The following is an 11,425-nucleotide window of genomic DNA, read 5'->3' as shown; positions in this document are numbered from 1 at the left end:
GTCATCTGGCAGGATTCATCATCTGCTGACTACAGAGCCCCTGCACCTTGAATAACCAACAGCAATACCCAGGTAATACACTGTAAGCACTGGATTCTCAGACCTGTTGGCTTCACGTATGACCCAGCACATTCCCAGCTGTGGTGGTTATGGCGAAAGACTCTTTCTGTTAAAGCAAAGCAGAGGGGAAAGTAAAGGGCACTCTGTCTTGCACATTAGGTACCAGCTCAACCACAGTGGGGTTTAGCACCAAGCAGGCTCTTGGGGTCTTCGAGTCCAGGTCTAGGCTCTTGGTCAGCTTTTCTGGACCTGCCTGGGCCAGAGGAGAGCCCACTGCCCTGAAGGGTGAGTCTCAGGCCTGGCAGCACTCATCACAAGCTGACTGAAGAGCACTTGGGCTTTTAGAGGGAAGAGTGAGAAGGGCTTTGTCTTGTGATGTGAGTGCCAGCTTAGCCACAGTAGACTAGGACACCAGGTAAATTTCTAAAGGTTTCGACTTCTATCCCTGGCTCCAGACAGCATCTCTGGACCCACCTGGGGCCTGGGGGAACTCATTGCACTGAAGGGAAGGACACAAACCTGGCTGGCTTTGCCACCTGCTGATTGTAGAGCCCTAGGGCCTTGAGCAAACTTAGGCAGGTAGTTGTTACAGTGAGCCTTGGGTGAGACTAGTGCTGTGCTGGCTTCAGGCCTGAACTAAAACAGTCCTATTGGTGGTGGCCACAAAGGTGCTTGTGTTTCCCCACCCCTAGTTCCAGGAGGCCCAGCACAAAGAAAGAGAGACTCTGTTTGGGAAAAAGTAAGGGAAAATCACAATGTCTGTCCCTGGTAACCCAGAGAATTCTTCCAAATCTTATCCAAGACTACCAAGGCAGTAACTCTGAGTCTGCAAGAACCACAGCATTGTTGGTTTTGGGGCCCAAGTCCCTTTGAATAACTGGAATGCCTTCCCAAGAAGGTTGGGTACAAATAAGCTCAGACTGTGACATCTACAATAAATGCCTAACTACTCAATGCCCAGACAATGGTGATCATCTATAAGCATCAAGATCATCCAGGAAAATATGACCTCACCAAATGAATTGAATAAGGTACTAGGGACCAATCCTGGAGAAACACATAGGTGTGACTTTCAGACAGAGAATTCAAAATAGCTATGCTGAGGAAGCACAAAGAAATTTAAGATAACACAAAGAAAGAATTCAGGATTCAATCAGATAAATTTACCAAAGAGGTTGAAATTATTAAAAAGAATCAAGCAGAAATTATAGAGTTGAAAAATGCAGCTGACATACTGAAGAATGCATCAGAGTTTCTTAATATCAGAATTGATGAAGGAGAAGAAAGAATTAGTGAGCTTGAAGGCAAGCTATTTGAAAATACACAGAGGAGACAGAAAAAAAAGTAAAGCATAGCTATAGTATCTAGAAAATAGCCTCAACGGTGCAAATCTAAGAGTTATTGGCCTTCAGGAGGAGGCAGAGAAAGAGAAGGGGGTAGAAAATTTATTCAAAGAGATAATATAGGAGAATGTCCCAAACCCAGAGAAAGATACCAGTACTCAAGTATCAGAATATTATAGAACACCAAGCAGATTTAACCCAAAGAAAACTACTACAAGGCATTTAATAAACTCCCAAAGGTCAAAAATAATGAAGGGATCCTAATAGCAGCAACAGAAAAGAAATAAGATAGAATGGAGCTCCAATACATCTGGAAGCAGACTTTAGAGTGGAACCCTTTACAGGCCAGAGAGAGTGACATGATATATCTAAAGTGTGGAAGGAAACATTTTTTACACTAGAATAGTATGTCTGGTGAAAATATCCTTTAAGCATGAAGGAGAAATGAAGACTTTCCCAGACAAAGAAAAGCTGGAAGATTTCATCAACACCAGACCTGTTCTACAAGAAATGCTACAGGGATTATTTCAATTAGAAAAGAACATGCTTGTTTCTGTAGCACATATACTGAAATTCGAATGATACAGAGAAGATTAGCATGGCCCCTGCGCAAGGACGACATGCAAATTCGTAAAGCATTCATATTTTTTCATGACCAAGAACCCAAAAGCAAATGTATTGAAAACAAAGATAAATAGTTGGGACTTAATTAAATCAAAGAGCTTTTGCATGGCAAAAGGAACAGTTAGCGGAGTAAACAGACAACCCACACAGTGAGAGAAAATCTTCGCACTCTATATATCTGACAAAGGGCTAATATCTAAAATCTACAAGGAACTCAAACAAATCAGTAAGGAAAAAACAATCCCATCAAAAAGTGGGCTAAGAACAGAAATAGACAATTCTCAAAAGAAGATATACAAATGGCCAAGAGACATATGAGAAAATGCTCAACATCACTAATGATCTTGGAAATGCAAATCAAAACCACAATGCAATACCACCTTACTCCTGCAAGAACGGCCATAATCAAAAAATCAAAAAACAGATGTTGGCATGAATGCAGTGGACAGGGAACACTTCTACATTGCTGGTGGGAATGTAAACTAGTAAACCCACTATAGAAAACAGTGTGGAGATTCCTTAAAGAACTAAAAGTAGAACTAACATTTAATTCAGCAATCCCAATACTGGGTATCTACCCAGAAGAAAAGAAAACATATGAAAAAGATACTTGCACATGCATGCTTATAGCAGCCCAGTTTGCAGTTGCAGAATCGTGGAACCAACCGAAATGGCCATCAATCAACAAGTGGATAATGAAACTGGTATATTTACATGATGGAATACTACTGAGCCATAAAAAGGAATGAACTAACGGCATTTGCAGTGACCTGGATGAGATTGGAGACTATTATTCTAAGTGAAGTAACTCAGGAATGGAAAACCAAACATCGTATGTTCTCACTGATATGTGGGAACTAAGCTATGATACAGTGAACTTTGGGGACTTAGGGGGAAGAGTGGGAGGGGGGCAAGGGATAAAAGGCTACAAATAAGCTGCAGTGTATACTGCTCAGGTGAGGAATAAAAGACTACAAATGGGGTACAGTGTATACTGCTTGGGTAATGGGTGCACCAAAATCTGACAAATTGCTACTAAAGATCTTACTCATGAAACCAAATACGACCTGTACCCCAATAACTTATGGAAGAAAAATAAACGGTAGTGCTTTAGCACAAATTTTTAAAAAGGAACGTTAATGAGCAAACCTGAAGGCACAAAACACACCGGTAATAAGGATACACAGAAAAATACAGAATATTATAACACTGTAACTATGTTGTTTAAACTACTCTTATCCTAAGTAGAAAGACTAAAAGATGAACCACTCAAAGGTAATAACTACAACTTTTTAACACATAGTACAAGCAGATATAAACAAAAACAACAAAAAGTTAAAAAGCAGGGAACAAAGTAAAGTTTAGAGTTCTTATTAGTTTTCTTTTTGTTTATGTATACAGTGTTAAGTTTTTATCAGCTTACAATCATGGGTTATAAAATAGTATTTGCAAGTCTCATGGTAATCTCAAATTGAGAAACATATAATGGATACATAAAAAATAAAAAGCAAGAAATTAAGTCATACCACCGATCACCTTTGGTAAAAAGAAGATAGAAAGGAAGGAGAGAAAGATGAGAACACCACCACCACCACCAACAAAAACCCAGAAAACAAATAGCAAAATTGCATGAGTAAGTCCTTACTTATCAATAATAACATTGAATATAAATGGACTAAACCCTCTAATGAAAAGCTATAGAGGGCTGAATGGATGAAAAAGCAAGACCCAATGATCTGTTGCCTACAAGAAACACACCACTTGATCGATAAATATACACATAGATTGGAAGGGATGGAAAAAGATATTCCACATCAATGAAAACCAAAAAAAAGAAAAAACCAGAAGTAGCTATACATATTTCAGACAAAATAAATTTCAAAACAAATCTATAAGAAGAGAAAGAGGTCAGTTTAACAAGATATAAGAACTGTAATTATATATGCACCCAACACTGGAGGACCAAGATATAGAAGGCAAATATTATTAGACTAAAGACAGAAATGGACCTTAATACCATCAATAATAGCATCCCACTTCAGCATCCCACTTTTAGCATTGGACGGGTCTTCCAGACAAAAAATCAACAAAGAAACGTTAGACTTCTGTACTACAGAACAAATGGATCTAATAGATATTTGCAGAACATTTCATTCAATGGCTGGAGAATCCACATTCTTCTTCTGAGCACATAGGTTATTCTTAAAGATAGAACATATGTGAACATATTTCAGGTCATAAAACACACAAGGCAAGTCTTTTTTTTGAGACAGAGTTTCTGTCACCTACGCTGGGTTGCAGTGGCATGATCACAACTCACTGCAGCCTTGACCTCTTGGGCTTAAGCAATCCTCCCACCTTAGCATCCTAAGTATCTGGGACTACAGGTGCATGCCATGACACCTTACTAGTTTTTGTCTTTTTTGTAGATATAAGGTTTTACCATTTCACCCAGACTAGTATCAAACTCCTCGACTCATGCAATTGACCTGTGTCTGCCTACCAAAGAGCTGGGATTACACGTGCGAGCCACTGTACCTGGCCAAAATAAATCTTAAAATTTTCAAAAAGTTGAAATAATATCAAGCATCTTCTCTGCCCACAATGGAGTAAAGCTAGAAATCAACAACAAGAGAAATTTTGGAAACTATACAAAACATGGAAATTAAGCAATAGGCTCTTGAATGACCAGTGGGTCCATGAAGAAATTAAGAAGGAAATTAAAAATTTTCATGAAACAAATGATAATGGAAACACAATATACCAACACCTATGCAATACAGTGAAAGCAGTATTAAGAGGGAAATTTATAGCTATAAGTGCTTACATCAAAAGAGAAGAAAAACTTCAAATAACTTAATAATGCATTTTAGAGAACTAGAAAATCAAGAGCAAGCCAAGCCCCAAATTAGTAGAAGAAACAAAATAATAAAGATAAGAACACAAGTAAATGAATTTAAAGTGAAAAAAGCAATACAGAAGATCAATAAAAGAAAAGTTGGTTTTTTGAAGACAACATTACCCAAACTAAGAAAAAAAGACCCAAATAAAATCACAGGTGAAAAAGCAGACATTACAACTGATACCACAAAAATTGAAAGAATCATTAGTGGCTACTATGAACAAGTGTATGCCAAGAAATTGGAAAATCTAGTGGAAAGGGATAAATTCCTGGATACATACAACCCACCAAGATTGAATCATGAAGAAATCCAAAACCTGAACAGACCAATAACAAGTACTGAAATTGAAACTGTAATAAAATGTCTCCCAGTAAAGAAAAGCGCAGGACCTGAAGGCTTCACTACTGAATTCTACCAAACGTTTAAAGAACTAATACCAATCCTACTCAAACTATTCAGAAAAATAGAAGAGAAGGGACTACTTCAAAACTCATTCTTTGAGGTGAGTATTACCTTCATACTAAAACTAGACAAAGACATATCAAAAAAGAAAACCACAAACCTATAACTCTGATGAATATTGATGAAAAAATCCTTCACAAAATACTAGCAAATCAAATTCAATAAAACATTAACAAGATCATTCATCATCACCAAGTGGGATTTATCCCAGGGATGCAAAGATGGTTCAAAATACATAAATCAATTAATGTGATACATCACATCAACAGTATAAAGCACAAAAACCACATGATCATTTTAATTCATGCTGAAAAGCATTTGACAAAATTCAACATTCCTCATGATAAAAACCCTAAAAAATCTGGGTATAGAAGGAACACACATCAACATAATAAAAACCATATATGACAGAACTACAGCTAGTATCATACTGAATGAGGAAAAGCTGAAAATCTTTCCTCTAAGATCTGGAATGCAACAAAGATGTCTCCACTTTTACCACTGTTATTCAACATAGTTCTCAAAGTGCTAGCTAAAGCAACCAGAAAATAGAAATAAAGAGCATCCAAATTGGAAAGTAAGAAGTCAAATTATCCTTGTTTGCAGATAATATGATTTTATATTTGGAAAAACCTGAAGACTCCACCAAAAAACTATTAGAACTGATAAATTCAATAAAGTTACAGGATACAAAATCAACATATAAAAATCAGTACCAATTCTATATGCCAACAATGAACAACCTGAAAAAGAAATGAAAAATGTAATCTAACTTACAGTAACCACAAATACAATTGAATACCTAAGAATTCACCAAGTAAGTGCAAGATCTGTATAATGAAAATTATAAAACACTGATGAAAGAAATTGAAGACACAAAATGGAAAGGTATTCCATGTTCATGGATTAGAAGAATCAATATTGTTAAAATGTCCGTACTACCCAAAGCAATCTACAGATTCAGTGTGATTCCTATCAAAATACCAACGACATTCTTCACAGAAATAGAAAAACAATCCTAAAACATATATGGAACCACAAAAGACCCAGAGTAGCCAAAGCTATCCTGAGAAAAAAGAAAAAAAACTGGGGGAATCATATTACCGGACTTCAAATTATATTACAGAGGTATACTAATCCAAACAGCATTGTACTGGCATACAAACAGACAAATAGATAAATGGAACAGAACAGGGAACCCAGAAATAAATCCATACACCTTCAGTGAACTCATTTTTGACAAAGGTGCCAAGAACATACATGGAGAAAGTACACCTTCTTCAATGAATAATACTGGGAAAACTGGATATCCATATGCAGAAGAATGAAACTTGACTCCTATCTCTCACATGATACAAAAATCATATCAAATGGATTAAAGACTTAAATCTAAGACCTCAAACTATGAAGCTACTACAAGGAAACATTGGGGAAAATCTCTAGGATATTGATCTGAACAAAAATTTCTTAATAGCCCACAAACACAGGAAACCAAAGCAAAAATGGACAAATGGGACCACAGCAAGTTAAAAAGCTTCAGCACAGTGAAGGAAACCACAAAGTGAAGAGACAACCCACAGGATGAGAGAAAATAATTGCAAACTATCCATCTGACAGGAGATTAATAACCAGAATATATAAGGAGCTCAAATGACTATATAGAAAAAAATCTAATAATCTGATCAAAAAATGGGCAAAGGAATAGCATTCTCAAAAGAAAACATACAAATGGCCAACAGCCATATGAAAAAGTATTCAACATCATTGATCATCAGAGGATTGCAAATCAAAACTACGATATCATCTCACCCCAGTTCAAATGACTTATATCCAAAAATAAGCAATAACAAATATTGATGAGGATGTGGAGAGAAGGGAATCCTTGTACACTGTTGGTGGGAATGTAAATTAGTACAACCACTATGGAGGACAGTTTGGAGGTTCCTTAAAATACTAAAAATAGAGCTACCATACAATCCAGCAATCCCACTGCTGAGTACATACCCAAAAGAAATCAGGATGTCAAAGAGATACTGTCACTCCCATGTTTGTTGCAGCTGTCTTCACAATAACCAAGATTTGGAAGCAACCTAAATGTCCATCAAACAGATGATTGCATAAAGAAAATGGTACATATACACAATGGGATACTATACAGCCTTAAAAAAGAATGAGATCCTGTCATCTGCAGCAACATGGATGGAACTGAAGGTCATTATGTTAAGTGAAATAAGCCAGGCACAGAAAGACAAACTTCTCATGTTCTCACTTACTTGTGGGTGTCAAAAAAAAACAACAACAAAAACAACTCATGGAGATACAGAGTAGAAGGATAGTTACCAGAGGTTTGGAAGGATAGTAGGTGGTCAGGGGAAGGTGGAGATGGTTACTGGGTATCAAAAAATATATAGTTAGAAAGAATCAATAAGACGTAGTATTTGATAGCACAACAGGGTGACTATCATCAATAATAATTTAATTGTACATTTTAAAATAAAGAATATAATTGGATTGTTTGTAACACAAAGCATAAATGCTTGAGGGACTGGACACCCCATTTCCCATGATGTGATTATTACTTACTGCATGCCTGTATCAAATATCTCATGTACCTCATAAATACCTACTATGTACCCACAAAAATTTTAAAAAGAAAAAATGTAAGAACTTGGATGGTATGTTTCTATATCAATTTCAAGATAATGTTAACCTCAAGGAAGGGAAAGAAAACAGGATTCTTGGTGGACTCAACTGTATCTCCAGCATTTTATTTCTTAAAAAACTTATATTTGAAATAAATATAAAAATATTAAGCTTTTAAAAATCTGGGTCAGCATAGGCTATCTAGTATATTACGCAATTTCTGAATATTTATAATATTTCATAACTTTAAAAAAAATTAAAAGTATATGTATAATGCATATGTATTTGTGTGTATATATACGTATATGTATACACACAAAAATGTGTTTCAGTATGCATAAAATATTTCTGAAAATATATACAAGAACTGGGGAAGGAGATGATGCTACTAGGCTACTGGAAGTTTAGGGAGACTGGACCTTTAAAGTTTTGTGCTATTTGTACGAATTTCCTTATCTAAATAAATACCTTTTTTTTTTTTTAACAAGTGAAGTAATTGCAAGTAATTATAAGGGATTTGTCACAGAGTTATCTTGCATATTTTCTGGGTATATAGATTGCTTTATGTATATTATTTATGATGCTAACATTTTTATTTCTGTCCTTTTGGAAATCCTCAGTATAACAAGGTATTTAATATCTAGCCTTCTTGTCTCCCTTTATTTACTCAACTTTCTTAAGAAATACTCAATGCCACTGGAATTTAATAACCTGGATATTTGGTGAGTATGCCGTTATTTGCAAAAGCAAAACAACACATCCACTTTAAGAGGTAATGAGCTACAAACTCTTGGTTTTTAAAAGGCTTCTTTACAGGTGAGTAGTAAATGCTACCTCCTCCCTTCATTATGTTCATTGTTGGTAATTCAAATACATTTATTTACTGAAAAGCAATAACATATTTGGTTTCTTGAAAGTTTGTTAATGTTTGGTATAGTCTTGACCCTCCAATCTACTTCTGTTCACACACCACTTAGAGATGTATTTCTAGAGTTTGTTTTAGGAGTAAGACTTACCTTGATACACGGAAGGATAGTTGCTGTCAGCTACTTCATGTTACATAGAAGAAAAAGCTGAAGGAAGGTTTATGTTCTGTGTTACGAGTCTGAGCCTCTTAGTCGTCAAGCGCCACCATCAGATCCTGGTTTTCTTCTCAACATTCTCTCATTCACCAACTTGGCCCTGCCCTTGTGAGGAAATCATGCAATGTATTTGTAGTTTCGTCAAAAGATTTTATCAACCTCTTCTTTCATACTTTGAAGTTTTCCACCTCCTTCACTTATATATCCTTTTTCTTCTTCTTTTTTTTTTTTTTGAGACAGAGTCTCACTCTTTCGCCAGTCTGGAATGTAATGGTGGGATCTCAGCTCACTGTAACCTCAGCCTCCCAGGTTCAAGTGATTCTGCTGCCTCAGCCTCCCGCATAGCTGGGACTACAGGTACATGCCACTTTGCCCAGCTAATTTTTGTATTTTTAGAGATGGAGTTTAACCATGTTGGCCAGGATGGTCTCAATCTCTTGACCTCATGATCTGCCCACCTCAGCCTCCCAAAGTGCTGGGACTACAGGCATGAGCCACCGTGCCCAGCCTCCTTTTTCTTTTAATTGTTCTCAAGCTCTTTGTTTTGTACATATTTACATACAGTAAGGTTGTAAACACTGTGAGAGAAGAAGCCTTCTGTGTTTCTTCAATTAGTCCAAAGCAATTTAAAAGAAAAGCACTAAGTACTACTTTGTGTCAGGCCCTGTGCCAGGAGCTGGGGATGTAAAAGTGCATATGACACTCTGGGACCCTGGGAGAGTCATAATATTCTCCTGTAATATCTTTTAGTAAGTATTCAATAAACTCTTGTTATTGGAGACATAGAGAAACCACAGTCTTGTTTACCTACCCAGTCAAGACGGAAGCCTGGCAAGAACTATAATCCTATTAACTCCTCAATAATGTCTAAACATACATTGTTTTAATCAAGTATATCGAAATTTGAGAAAACAATATAGTTCAATGAAACATCCCAGATTTCTGTCTTCTAGAGCCTAAGAAAACAGTCACTTGCCTCTGGATCTTTGATGATATCATCAAATATATAACACAATGTTGGAAATTTCAATTTGCAACATTGTGCTTATATATTGTTTTAACAATACAAACTATAAACAGCATTCTCCAGATGAAAAATTATTTTTTTATAATTGAACAGAAATAATATGTTTGAAATAGGAATTCAGCAGAACTTGTTTCTCAGGACACAGGTCACAAAGACCCTGCTGATTAAATAGAAAAAAAAAAAAAGCCAGCCAAAACCTGCCAAAACCAAGATGGTGACAAAAGTACCATCTGGTTACCCTCACTATTCATTATATGCTAATTACAATACATTAGTATACTAAAGGAAACTCTCACCAGTGCCATGACAGTTTACAAATGCCATGGCAACATTCACAAGTTACCCTATATGGTCTGAAAGAGAAAGGGACCCTCAGTTCCTGGAATTCCCTATCCCTTTCCCAGAAAACTCCTGAATAATCCATCCCTTGCTCAGCACATAATCAAGAATTAATATAAGTATGATAGCCAAGCAGCCACACTGCTACTTTGCCTATGGGGTAGCCACCCTTTTATTCCTTTACTTTTTGTTTTGTTTGTTTGTTTGTTTGTTTGAAGATGGAGTTTCACTCTTGTTGCCGAGGCTGGAGTGCAATGGTATGATCACAGCTCACTGCAACCTCTGCCTCCCAGGTTCAAGGAATTCTGCCCACCTCAGCCTCCTGATTAGCTGAGATTGCAGGTGCCCACCACCATGCCTGGCTAATTTTTTGTATATATATATATTTCTTTAAGGTGAAGTTTCACTCTTGTCACCCAGGCTGGAGTGCAATGGCATGATCTTCGCTCACTGCAACTGTAGCAGGATGAGCCACAGAAAAAACCTCTCAGACACCGAGTTGTAGAAGGAAGGGCTTTATTCAGCTGGGAGCATCCGCAAGCTACTGCCTTAAAAATCTGAGCTCCCCGAATGCACAATTTCTATCCTTTTAAGGGCTCACAACATTAAAGATTTCACATGAAAGGGTCATGATTAATTTGAGCAAGCAAGGGGTACGTGACAGGGGCTGCATGCGCCGGTGGTCAGAGAGAAACAGAACAGGGCAGCGAGTTTCATGATGTTCTTCTATACAATGTCTGGAATCTATGAATAACATTGGTTTCTAAGTCATGAGTTGATTTTTAACTACTAGGTTTAGGCCAGGCAGGCCCAGGTCTGGTTTTGGGCCTGGTGCCGGGCTGCCTGTCTTTGATTTCACTTCCTTGCTTTTTTGTTCTTAAAACAGGTACTGAGTATAAAATAATATAAAACAATATGAGAGGCTCTCTCTCTTCCCTCACA

At 36.9% G+C, this 11,425-nt stretch overlaps 1 non-coding gene across 1 annotated transcript; it reads left to right on the top strand.

The window, feature by feature from the left end:
• The first annotated feature begins 1,946 nt into the window (after positions 1–1,946).
• LOC129007066 (U6 spliceosomal RNA) lies at positions 1,947–2,053 on the top strand. Its single transcript, XR_008492228.1, has one exon. It is a non-coding gene; the product is annotated as a U6 spliceosomal RNA (small nuclear RNA).
• Positions 2,054–11,425: the final 9,372 nt, after the last annotated feature.

The sequence above is a fragment of the Pongo pygmaeus genome, chromosome 8, assembly GCF_028885625.2.
Source record: "Pongo pygmaeus isolate AG05252 chromosome 8, NHGRI_mPonPyg2-v2.0_pri, whole genome shotgun sequence".
In the NCBI taxonomy this organism is placed as follows: Eukaryota; Metazoa; Chordata; class Mammalia; order Primates; family Hominidae; genus Pongo; species Pongo pygmaeus.
This window is presented reverse-complemented; position numbering and strand designations above follow the sequence as displayed.